Source organism: Lactuca virosa, chromosome 7 (assembly GCF_052849685.1).
Source record: "Lactuca virosa cultivar CGN04683 chromosome 7, Lactuca_virosa_CGN04683_v6, whole genome shotgun sequence".
In the NCBI taxonomy this organism is placed as follows: Eukaryota; Viridiplantae; Streptophyta; class Magnoliopsida; order Asterales; family Asteraceae; genus Lactuca; species Lactuca virosa.
In genome coordinates, this window is record NC_136432.1 from 71,570,425 (window position 1) to 71,584,417 (window position 13,993).

Consider the following 13,993-nt stretch of genomic DNA (forward strand, 5'->3'; position numbering starts at 1 on the left):
GATACACCTAAGCCAGCCTCTCCCTCTCCACCAAAGGGACATATCTCTAGCGAAACATCTCAACAAACTGCTCCCAAGTAACAGCAACCCTCTGCTCAGGAGTGTACGAGCCAGTAACCAACCTCCACCAATCCTTCGCGCCTGAATGAAGAAGGTTTTGGGCGCACTTGCCCTTCTGGTCAGCAGGGCAAGAACATGTGAAGAAACAACCCATCCACATCAGATAACCATCTCATCACAACAATCAGATCCTAAACTCCATCAAATACTGGGGGCTTCATATTCTCGAAGTCACGATATTGGAAGGCTCTCCCCCCACGAATCCCCGCAGCAGCGACAACATCAATAAGAACAGCGTATCTCTTGTCAAAAAGCTCGATCATGGTGGTTTTGATACACCTAAACGTCTCTGTCATAGATCTTCGGGCAGCAGCATCCACCTCAGTGGCGATGACCTCCCGAATCTGGTCATCTGTCATCGTCGACCCATCCTGTCCGCTCACTCCAGATCCTGAACCTGATCCTCACGTAAACACCATACTGAGAATAAACCAGAACATGTCAGAATTCCGGAATCTATATAATCACAACCATTCCAAACAGACTAACCCTTGTGATTTGTGACCTCCTTGTGATGCGTACGGGTCCTGTGCTTTCAGTAGTACGGGCCCATACTACCCTCCACACCTACCCGTATTAGTCTCAACGATCATCACGACCGCCCAACAGATAACACAATTAGGATATGCATACATCCTATCCTCACCATCTCAAGGGTGGCAAAACATTCTCCTCTAACTGGCTACTCACGCAAATACTCACCCATGAAACTTCCACCAACCCTGTAGCACTCGCGTATGCTAATCATACATAACAATGGATCCTATGGAAAGTTGAATATTTGATTCTACCCTAAGCCCACAACCAAACAAGGAACATGAAATAAGACCAAACCAAACATTCTCAGGCTATAAAATCTTAGTGATCTACGACTATGATGCATACACTAAGCCACTACAGTAATGATGTCAATTCCATACGAGAAATAACCCTAGGCTATCAGGCATCGTGTATCAGGAAATTCTATCATGCGATTCCTAAAGATCCCTAGCCTATCATTAGCATGATGTTCGACCATAAATATCATATCAAATAAAAGTGTGGTAACTTGGGGTATACTTTCTAGCTCCGGCTGATCGTACACATCACATGCTTCCTTTGTTATTTTTGAAAACAATTTTGAAAATCATTTTTAAAACTTTTGCAGTTCCTTAGTTTGAGTCTGGATTCACACGAATGTTCCTCCAATTCGCTCAAACCAAGGCTCTGATACCAAGTTGTGACATCTCAAAAATCACAACAAATTTAAACTTTTTCAGAAACAACCCATTTACTTAAAAAATGTTTACATAACCTTTGTTTCCAAAAACATTATTCAAAATCAGAGTCTCCCAAGATCCAACAACATAAAACCAAGGATGTGTACGGTCACACCTTCGCCTTGCCACGGTCCTCAGAAGTTCCTGAAACAAAACTAAAACTGTAAGCTAATGATTAGTGAGTTCCCCCAAAGTACCACCACATAAACATGACAAGCAACAACATGCATACAGAGCCTTCAGCATGACTGTACACACCACATAACCCTGTAAAACTAAAGTTGATTTAAGGTCCACATTCCTGATCCCAAGCTAACAATCAAACAACAACATGACAAGAGACCATCCTATGTCCCTACCCAATCCTTTTATTATATATATTTTTTCAAAAACGTTTTGTGAAAACTCTCGGATCCTAGTTTAAGACTGGATTCACACAAGTGTTCCTCCAATTCGCTCAAACCAGGGCTCAAATACCAACTTGTAACGTCCCAAATATCACAACCAAAAAATTTCTTTTTTTTAAGGTAAAACATCCCAATTATAAAACCATTTTAAGTAAAACCATTTCTTCCAATTTGTAATTATTGAAAATTAGAGTAATATAAGAAAGAGGAATCTTCATGCTACTGATGAGTGTGTACGGTCCTGCCTTCGCCTTCCCACGATAACCGACGATACCTGAAACAATAAACAACTAGGTAAGCACAAATCTTAGTGAGTTTCCCCCCAAAATACCACATACGATAATCTTAAAATCGTGTATAGCGGCCCAGAATTATCATATTGCAATACCCATGCCCAATCAGTCCTCAGACTGGAATGCCAACATGCAACAGGTCCAATCAGCCATCGGGCTGGAATACCCAGGGTTCGTTGGCCTACTGCCTCAACCTAACTGCTCTTCCTGAGCCTCCACGCGTACGACTTATATCCGACATGCACCGAGTATCTTGGCCTATAACACAAAGCAGGACCACCTCAACCCACTACCACCATATGTCGAAATACAAACAAACAAGGATCAAGTAGGCACATAATACATGCAAACAACCATCGTACAACTCACTACCGCCTACTAGTCCTCATGCAACATACCGTCTTTCTACCAGCTAACCTCCATGAAGTGCGTAAGCATATGTAACCAGAGGTAAGATAGCCACCCGAATAGATGATCCTAATCTAGAGACAACCAAACAAGGAATAGGAAAGAAAGCCTAGATTAAGAGTTCTCAGGCTATCCTACATGACCAGATACAACCCCTAGGGCTCTCCACCAACAGATAACCAACAAGTACAGGGAGTCATATAGATCTACAGATCACTTCCGCATAGAAATATCCTATATACCAGGATACAGATCTAACAGATCACTACAACATAACAACATCCTAATTCCTATATAATAGGATATAGATCTAACAGATCACTACAACATAGCACCATCTTATATACCAGGATACATATCTAAATGATCACTACTAGCAACATCCTATATACCAGGATACATAACCAACGATGCATAACCATATGTACTTAGAGGTGAGATAGATACCCGAACAAATGATCCTACTCTATAGCCACAACCAATCAAGGAACATGCAAGAGAGCCTAGATAAAGAGTCCTCAGTCTATCCTACGTGACTACATACAGTCCCTATGACACCCCTCTACTATATGATAACAAAAACTAGTGGGACGACATTGGTGCCTTTGACCCACAGTACAATGAGGCAAAACTCACCTTAATCGAAGAACTCGAAAACACTGAGACGTGATCCCTTTCCACATTGCTTGCTCCCACGATCCTTCTATCACCAAATCATGGAAGAATCTAAATCAACAACCCAAAACCTTCAAGTTTAACCCAAGGTCAAACTGGTCAAAAAGTCAATGGTGAACTGTCAATGAAAGTCAACAATTAACAGCCCCTCATGGCATGACCATCTATGGCTCACAGCATGACCATAACCTCATGTTGTGAGATTAGTCTGAATTCTATATTGATCCAAAAACTTCTTAATCCATTAAGCCACTATTCCATCTTTTCCAGGAGGCGTCCTAATACTTCAAGGATCATAAAAATCAACACTTTAAGGTCTTGTATGTCCAATACAAGACTTAAGCTCAAACTAGGGCATTCATGAAGAAAAAGGAGATCATGTAAGTCCCCAATCTGCTTGTGTATCAATCAGATCCATTTGATGGTGTGAAATCCCAATCAAACAGATGATGCCAGAAGAAGAAGATTTGAATCATTGATGTATTCAATGAGTAGAATGAAGCTCCATACACATAGTTCACACACACACTTGCACCTTCTCTCTTTTATCTCTCTAGAACACCTTAGAATACACACACTTAAGCTCCTCTCAACCATCCACCACTCCTCACCCCTAACACCTATATTTATACTTGGGGAACATGGGCCGTAAATGGGTTTACGACTGTAAACCTGTTTACGGCCGTAAACACCCACCTGGCCGTAAACATACATACAGCCGTAAACACTAAGCTGTTTACGGTCCAAGACACAAAAATACATTTTCCTAGAAAAGCAAAGTATAAACCATAATTTATACCCAACAATCTCCCCTTGGTTTATAGCTTTCTTTTCTAATTTCCCCAACAAACTCCCCCTAAAAAGTAGTTGGCTTTTCTTGTCAATCTTCATTGGGAGCCTGGCTTCAGCGTTAATCTTCGATTTCTTCACAGCTTCAAGATGAACTTGATGAATCTTCAAGAAATGACTTCATCTTGAGCAGTTGGGATTTTCTGCAGAATTTGACATTGAACGCACATTGGGTGAGGAGGCTTCTTGATAAGATTCTTGAAAGGTAGCGCTTTCAGTTTGAGAATCTTCAGAGAGAACATCAGAGAGAAACAATCTTCTGGATCACTTCAGCAGGTACAAGATAGCAGCAAATTGATTGAGGAGGCTTCAATGCAATCTGTCACATAATCTTCAAGTACAGCTTGACCTTGCTTCTGGGGTTGAAGGATAGAATGTTAAAAGAATAATCTTCATTTCTTGCTCCTTCGAATGAGAATTCTTCGATGCTCACGGATGAAGCCTTGGCTCAGAAATCTCGATATAGTCTCCATGAGTCTCATCTACACCTGAATTCACTTTTCAAGACAAAAGAAAACTAAAAGAAAATTTAGCACACTAAACGGAAACAAAATTATTTTTGAATTTTTGATTTTTCTGAACAAGAAATAAAACAGAAATAACACTATTTTTGGAATTTTTAATTTTCTGATTTTTGTTTGGTTTTTGAATTTTTTTTTAATTCTCCCCCTAAATTTGTGCATAGAGGAAAACTATGAACAAATTTAACAAAAACAAAAATATTTGGTATCAAAGTTGTGAGACAGTCTGAACTTGTTTATCAGAACCTTCACCTTCATGAATAGATCTGGTCAATTGTCGGTATTGTGGTCCACTTAAACACGAAGGATATCGACAAACTTTTCTAAGTAAACCATTTAGCTGACGACGACCATAGGTATTGTTGTCCACTTAAATTAAGCAGCGAGATCTATAGGCAACCTCTAAATGGTTCAATTTTAGTTGCACTAGAACGTGTTCCCCACTTCCCGATATACCCTGGTTATCAAGAACTTCCTAAGGCCGCCTTACTTTAGGTGAGTAAACAATTATTAAGGAGGAAGTCGGATTTAGAAATAGGTGCATATGTTGTGTCCCAGGTCGGATATATTTCAATCACGCAGAGGGGACAACATATGGCTAACTAGGATAGAGAGATTGAGAGGTAGAACGTTGAATATGTTGTGTCCCAGGTCGGATCTTCCAATCACGCAGAGGGGACAGCATATGGTTAACAGATATAGATAGATAAGAAGATGAGTAGAAATAGAGTTGCATATGTTGCATTCCAGGTCGGATCTTCTGATGACGCATATGAGGTAACATATGACTGATAGAAAGAAAGCAAGAAAATAATTTCCTACAGACCCACTTTATCAGAACCCCCAGTCGCCCTATCATAACCAGAATTAAGGACATAAGTTCGTACATCAAGGAAAAGTTGAACCACTGTTCTAGATGCGTATTAATTTAGTGTATCCTGTAGGTTCCCATGTTTATCTCACTGCTTAATCTACCCGAGCGTCGTATGGTCAGTCCAAACAATCCTAACTAAATCCACACTGTCAAATCCTTCGTGCCTACCAGCACATTGATCACAGAGTCTAGACAATTCAGATTTAGTCCTTTACATATGATTTAGACTGCCCGTTATCACATTCTTGATATCACTTACCAAACAATACCTGCTAAAGAAAAACTATAAAAGATTGTCTTTAAAACGAATCAGATTAAGATAAACTCAGGAGTATAGAGAACAAAACGCAAACCGTAATTCACCGATTGAATTTGCATCCAGAAGGTCTGAGAACAGCACGCATAATCTCAGAACAGATCCGAAAATTCTTCATGTCATTAAGCACTAACCCCATGTGATCCCTTCCTTTCTTCCCTTCCCGTAAAGGACATATTCTCTCACTTAAAGTTCTGAGTGTTGCACAGTTGAGAGATGTCCCCTATCATATGCCTGGAACAGCCACTATCAACAAAACCGAAATCTTATGATATGCCTCCATAGCTGCTCCGACATAGAGCGGGATCAATTGTTCTTTAGAACCCAGTCCATTTTGAAACAGGGTCGACCTTTGTCATCTACGCAAGATACATTCTCCCACGACTCGGCATGGTCCATTTGGGTTGCATGGCATCAGAACATTTTGATAGACCGTTTATGAGGAAAAGACATTTTGTGACATATTAATATATTATAAGTTCTAATATATTAATATGAAATCATGTTATTTAATTAGTATTGATCAAGAATTAATTTGGACTTAATTTAGTGATCAAAAAGAGACTAATTAAATATATGGGGATTGATTGTGTAAATCATTCATTCTTATATATGTGGGCTTATGATCCAAGATTCCTTTATGTTGGGTTTAACCCATGTGGTGATCCATGGATACTCGATGGAGGTTAAAACCCATGGAGCATAAGGAATGGGTAAAGTCATGAGTTACATGGTGTAACCCTAATAGCCACACTATATAAGAACCCCTTTAGTTCAAGAAATTGGCACTAGTGATACATATTTTGAGGGCTAGCCGATTTGAACATGTATGTCTTCTTCTCATGGTTATTCCAAGAGTTCATGATGTTGTGTGAACCATTTGAGGTGTCACACTTGGGGCACTAGGCTCTCAAGCTTCATGGAGTCAAGCAACAACAACAAGGTATGTATTCTATCTATTTTAGTATCCTAGTATCAATGTTTTGGTATGCTAGTTAGGATAATACCTTGGATAATCATATTTGCATGTATAATAGAGAAAACATAGATCCAAGGTATTTAGGGTTGCATGTACACTTAGGAGTGTTAGAATGCTCAAAACCCATCAGTGGTATCAGAGCCTAGGCTTGTTTTCAATTATACTTGATGCAAATTGCTGAAAAATGCTGAAAAAGTCGAATTTCGGGCATTCTGGGCACTGGACTCGCCGAGTCCACTGATGAACTCGCCGAGTCCATGAAGAAAATCATCCTACTCGGCGAGTAGGTTGATACACTCGACGAGTAGGAGCCCCAGACAACATATTTTCGAGTTTTTTGGCTAGAAATGGACTAGAAACATTACCCTAAGATGTTTTTGAACTTATAAACTTGTTTTTGATGTGGTAATGTTCATACTAATCCAATTTCAAAGATAATTGTCAATAGATTCATGTTTTGTATTAGTTTAGTGATTAGGCTAATTACATGGAAAAGTTTGATTTGAATTATCTTGTTCTTATGAGTTGCTTAGATTAATAGAAAAGTTAATTGATTATGTGTTTTAAATCCATTTTAATCTAAGAGTTGATTCTAAAATGTGTCTTTGTAACTTGTCCTCAAGTTATATGAAAAGTCACATTTAAGTTTCATAAAACTAATAAAAGTTGGCAATGGTTACAAAAATGAAGAGTCTTGTCCTCAAGTTATGGAGGTTCAAGAGTCACTTCATTAAGTAATAAAATGTGTAACCTTAATTAATTCCATAAGTTACAAAATAAAGAAAAGTTACATTCTTTTATTAGTTTAAAGTCTTCCATAACTTGTCCTCAAGTTATGGAACTTGAAGAGTTTTTTAATTAAAACTAATTTAAACACATAAGTTATGGAATTCATTTGTTTTGAATAGTTTCAAAACTTGCCCTCAAGTTTTGGAATTTGAAAAGTTTCACTTATGAATACTTTAATTCCAAGTTAGCCCTTAGAATTTTAAAAGTTAAAATTCAAACCCTTATACTATTATTATAATTTTAATTATATAGATATGTATAAGATAAAGTCAATCTTACCGTTAGTAGGCCTCATTCACGAAGCCGGTCTATAAGGGGGGTATAAGGTTACTGCCTATAAAATGGCAGTTTAATGGGTGTCCACTCTCACCCACCGCTTCCTTGACTGGTGGAGGGTCGTTAGCCGAACGGGTAGGAAAGGACTATAATTCTCCCTTCATTAAAAGTATTAATGATAAATACTAAGTAACTAAACACTTATACATTCCCAATCTTAGTTACTTAGGAAAATGTGAAAAGGTGCTAACCCATGAAATTACACTTTGTACCTTACCAAGTCATTAGTGGAGCGTGTGTGGTTAACCGGCACACTAATAAGGACTAGTAAGAGTGGCAAAGGGTAACTTGACTTTATTATAGATCGGTGGAGCGTGTGTGGTTAACCGGCACATCGATTAGGTGATAAAGTTAAGGGTACCAAGTCAATTTGCATGGTTATTCACACCTTGTTTGTGATCCTCGGCATCCAAGTCACAAACTTGAGAGGGCACAATCGAGATTCAAACATGCCATTGAAAGTTCAATGTATCTTAAAAGATCTAGGAGTTTCAAATCCAATTAAAACTTAATTATATTTCGTTTTTCATGGTGGAAATTGGTAAATCGTCATTTACCTACCTTCAACTATTTTATAACTTGGATTACGGCATCCCTCTTCCAGTTATAAATAGGTTGTTGGGTCCTAGCCTTAATATTTCATATTGGGTGTTATATTAAGGACTTTAAATCAACTCTCTTGAATATCTCCCAAAAGATGATCTTCCCAAATCTCTTGAAACAAGCTTTCCTAAATGAAGATGATGTCCCATGGAAATCATACTTCTTTCACGTCCTCCAGTTATTCTCCCTAACCCACAAGTTCCTGAAAATTTTAAGGTCATTCAAGCCCTATTGGCAAGCAAAGGTCTATATGTGATCACATCTTGGAGATGTTGTCAGATATTGACAAGCCGGGAGAGTTTGGTGTCAAAGTCTTGAGAAAGTTGGTGACTCAACTATTTTTTAAGTCACATAGTGAGTGCCTTTGGGACTCCTATGAAACAGACTATGACAAGACCCTTAATGATCTTATCTATTTGCTAAGATCAACTTCCTAAAACTTTATGGACTTTGACAAAATTCATATGGATAGGAACTCATACACCATAAAATCTAAGTGTCATAAGGTTTCTCTCCGATTCATGAAAATGATGGTGAGGAAACACTTTCACTAAGTAGATTTTAGCTAGATAGCAATTGTGATATTTGCATTCTCAAAGTCGTTAGTGGAGCGTGTGTGGTTAACCATCACACTAACATGGACTTGTGAGAACTGGTAAAGGTCTAAACAATCGAGACTATGATTACGGCATCCTTTTTCATAGTTCTTAAAATTGTTTAGACACACCTGTGAGCTATCTAAGATAAGGTGTATGATATTGATAAAGTTTTATCAAAGCAATCTAGTATCAGAAATCTGAACTTTGGTAAGAAAGTCAATAAAGTGTTGATTTCTAGAAGTCCAGCTGATTTCTGATTACATGTCAAAGCTAGTGGGAGCATGAGTGTTATGCTAATAATCATCATGTTAGTGGGAGCATGATAATTATGATAAAGATTGCAAGTTAGCAATGTTAATTATAGAAAACAAAAGTTTCAATTCGTGAGGCTGCAGGGGTTGAAAAAGTTGTTTTGCTATAATTAAGGGAGAGGAAATTATACTTCATTTCAATTCTAAAAGCTTAGATTGAGGTTTTAAGTCGTATTTAGTCAAGGATATATATATGAATTTCATGTTAGAATGACTCAACATAAGGAAATTCTATATATGGGTCCATTATTTGCGTTCTAAAATTCAGATTATGAAATTATACTTCATTTCAATTCTAAAAGCTTAGATTGAGGTTTTAAGTCGTATTTAGTCAAGGATATATATATATGAATTTCATGTTGGAATGACTCAACATAAGGAAATTCTATATATGGGTCCATTATTTGCGTTCTAAAATTCGATTATGATTACGGCATCCCTTTTCATAATCTGAATTATGAGAACTTGGCAAATAGAAATGGAAATGTTATAGCAAAAGACTGGTTTAGTCTTTATGTGAGACATCATGACTCGTGTCCCATATGCTTCGGATATAGGATCGATTACATGTGCTATATTTATCCTTTCTAAAATTTTCCAAATGTCTGGGGCATTAAGAAGGGAAAAGGACTAGAACTGGATATGACTAAAAGGATTAAGCAATTGTCGAGGACAATCTAAGGTTTACCAAAGATTGGTTGCTCAATGACAGTTGGAAGTATAGTGTTAATTCTGGAAGGACCATATTGACATAATCTGTAAGGAGGCAACTCTTGTTCAGAAGTGATAGTCAAAATGGAATATGGAAATGTTTCAAAGTTGGAAATTATTCAATCTGTGTAAGATTAGGAAACTTAATGCAAGAAGGATGTTTCCAAGGAGTTGATCTCCTTGGAATGCTCTGTAATGGTTGTTGTCAAGTCTTTCTGACTCTGTGCATAATCATTACAGGAGGATCAATGCATATAAGTTTAGAATCTAACAGATTTCAGTAAATGGCATGAATTTGGAATTCTTGCATTTGCAGTAAGGATTTGGGACTGTGAAAGAGGATCATTGGAGTTATGTTCAATTGATCTAATTCACAAAGTGAAGATCATAGACAAACATAGTATGCATACTTGGTGTATGGCATGACTAGTGTTTAGAAAACATAGTGTACATGCTTGGAGCATGGGACAACTATTGTTTTAAATTCAAGAATAAAGTTGATAGCTGAAACAGTATACAATGAATAATGTGTAATCATATGGTGATAAATAAAAGGTGTTTTATTTATGTTCATAGGTTTTGATACCATATTAGATTCTATTATTATTGTGTTTCATTTTGCATGTTTTGACTTCCAGAATAACTAGGTCGTTCTTCCTGATTGACTAAGTTATTCGAACTATCCACAGTCGGTCATATGTTGGAAGTAGATATGAATCAAGACTGTCAAGGGTTGGCTTGTGAGCACGAAAACGCACGAAAACGCATTCGGTAACTCTGTGTTATAAAACGTGCCTTTGTGTATGATTCAACAAGTAGTAGAACAAGCCATATGAGTCGAAGTTTATCCATTCCTTTTACCTTCGGGATAAAAGCGATATCTGTGGGCCCCTCGATGATTTGATGATGACAAATGGAAGTGCTCGGCCGAGCCAGGACTGATTTGATTTGTTCAATTAGTCAGTCGTCATAAATCGGAAATCGGGAAACAACAAATGGACAGAGAGAATGATTATAATCCATGTCTCAGTCCATATGATATCTAGAATGGAGGAATATATGATCCCTTATCTAATGGACAAGTCATTGACAAAGGTCAGAGTTCATCTACAAGGTCAGAGTTCGACAGCGGCTTTTGAGAGCTACGATTGCCAGTTGGTTCCTGAAGTCATACACAATAATAGTTTTAGACTTATCCAAGTGGGAGACTGTTGGATTAGTGTCTAAGTCCATAACTATAATTGGTATGTACTTGACCCGACTCGGCATGGTCCATTTGGGTTGCATGGCATCAGAACATTTTGATAGACCGTTTATGAGGAAAAGACATTTTGTGACATATTAATATATTATAAGTTCTAATATATTAATATGAAATCATGTTATTTAATTAGTATTGATCAAGAATTAATTTGGACTTAATTTAGTGATCAAAAAGAGACTAATTAAATATATGGGGATTGATTGTGTAAATCATTCATTCTTATATATGTGGGCTTATGATCCAAGATTCCTTTATGTTGGGTTTAACCCATGTGGTGATCCATGGATACTCGATGGAGGTTAAAACCCATGGAGCATAAGGAATGGGTAAAGTCATGAGTTACATGGTGTAACCCTAATAGCCACACTATATAAGAACCCCTTTAGTTCAAGAAATTGGCACTAGTGATACATATTTTGAGGGCTAGCCGATTTGAACATGTATGTCTTCTTCTCATGGTTATTCCAAGAGTTCATGATGTTGTGTGAACCATTTGAGGTGTCACACTTGGGGCACTAGGCTCTCAAGCTTCATGGAGTCAAGCAACAACAACAAGGTATGTATTCTATCTATTTTAGTATCCTAGTATCAATGTTTTGGTATGCTAGTTAGGATAATACCTTGGATAATCATATTTGCATGTATAATAGAGAAAACATAGATCCAAGGTATTTAGGGTTGCATGTACACTTAGGAGTGTTAAATTTTGGGCTACAAATGTCAAATTGGCGAAATTAGGTGCGAATGGCAGTGTATTTGAATTAAAATCGGAAGGGATGAACCAAGGTGCAGCTTAGAAGAGTTGGTAAGACGCGTGTATTAGTAGGGAGGAGACCCGGGTTCGATCCCCGGCACCCCCAACTTCGATTCTTCTTTTTTTATTGGACGCTGATGTGCGAGGAAACGACTGCTGCGAACTTCGGACAATCTGATCGAAGTCTCGCACACGCTGCTGACCGAGACCGAGACCGAGGCTGGCCGTAAACAAAGCTGACCGTGAACGCGATGGTCGTGAACTCCGAAGCCGTACACGTGCGAAAACCGGCCGTGAACCTCGGACCGTAAACCGAGGGCCGTAATCTCGGACCGTAAACTACGAGGCCGTAAACTCCGGCCGCAAACTTCAGAAACCCTAGCTGCTGACCGTACACGCCGCCACCCCCTCGCTGGTTACGACCAAAAACAGCGTTTTTCACCCTTTTTTGCTCCAAAACTCGATCAAAAACTCGTTTTTATGAAAAACACGAAGAACAAAAATGATTGATACAACCAAGCTCTGATACCAATTGTAAGTCCCCAATCTGCTTGTGTATCAATCAGATCCGTTTGATGGTGCGAAATCCCAATCAAACGGATGATGCCAGATCTAATGAAGAAGAAGGAGAAGAAGAAGATTTGAATCTATGATGTATTCAATGAGTAGAATGAAGCTCCATACACATAGTTCACATACACACTTACAACTTCTCTCCTTTCTCTCTCTAGAACACCTTAGAATACACACACTTAAGCTCCTCTCAACCATCCACCACTCCTCACCCCTAACACGTATATTTATACTTGGGGAACATGGGCCGTAAATGGGTTTACGGCTGTAAACCTGTTTATGGCCGTAAACACCCACCTGGCCGTAAACATACATACAGCCGTAAACACCAAGCTGTTTACGGTCCAAGACACAAAAATACATTTTCCTATAAAAGCAAAGTATAAACCATAATTTAGACCCAACAGATCAACACTCAATCATGAAAACAATCATCATCCAGACTTCAAATCCATAAAATATAATCACCAAGGGATCCTAATGACCAATAAAGTTGCTAGCTTTATGGAGTCTCAACACTCTAACTCTTTATTACCATGTATAAATATACATAAAACCATAGATCTAGCAACAAGGAAACAAAAAACTTGAATCTTGTTTACTCACAATGGTCTTGAGGTGTTCCTAGAGGTTGCAAAGGGAACTTGCAAGTTGAATATATGCTTCAATGGTGATCTCTTCTTCTTCAAACCATCAAAACTCCACGAAAGGCTCAAGAATCACAAGGAGAGGCTATGGTTAGGATTTTACTAAGCTTAGGGATGAAGGACGATGTTTTGGAACCCTAAAATGAAGTTTGTGGGGTTTAAATATAAAGGAAACCCTAAAAGATTATGGGCTTGTGGTGCATCACATCTCACATCGTGAGCTCCTATTGCTCACGTCGTGATCTCATTTAAATCAGAATTTTGTTTGATCATTAATCACGTCGTGACCTCTCCAATGTCACATCGTGAGCCTTGATTCTACAAAAAAATCATGCATTTAACTCCTCGAAGACCTAAACTAATCTGATATGGAAACCAGGTGTTACAAAGACCTTGGGGGTAGTCCATGGAAAATGTATGTATGGTATGTGGTATTTTGGGAAACTCACTAAGCTTTGTGATTACGGCATATGTTTTAAATGTTCAAGGTACTTCTAGTTCTAAAGGGAAGGGCCCAACTTGATCGCACTGCATCCCTTAGTGTTTGTTTCCACATTATCTAATTTGGTTTAGTTTGATGTTGAGACATACATTTTACTCTGGTTGGGCTTTGAACAACTTGATCGCGGAACTAGGTGGTGTGTGCTCTACAATCATCCCGAGCCCTTCCCTTTGGAACCAGAAGTACCTGAACCATAAACTAAA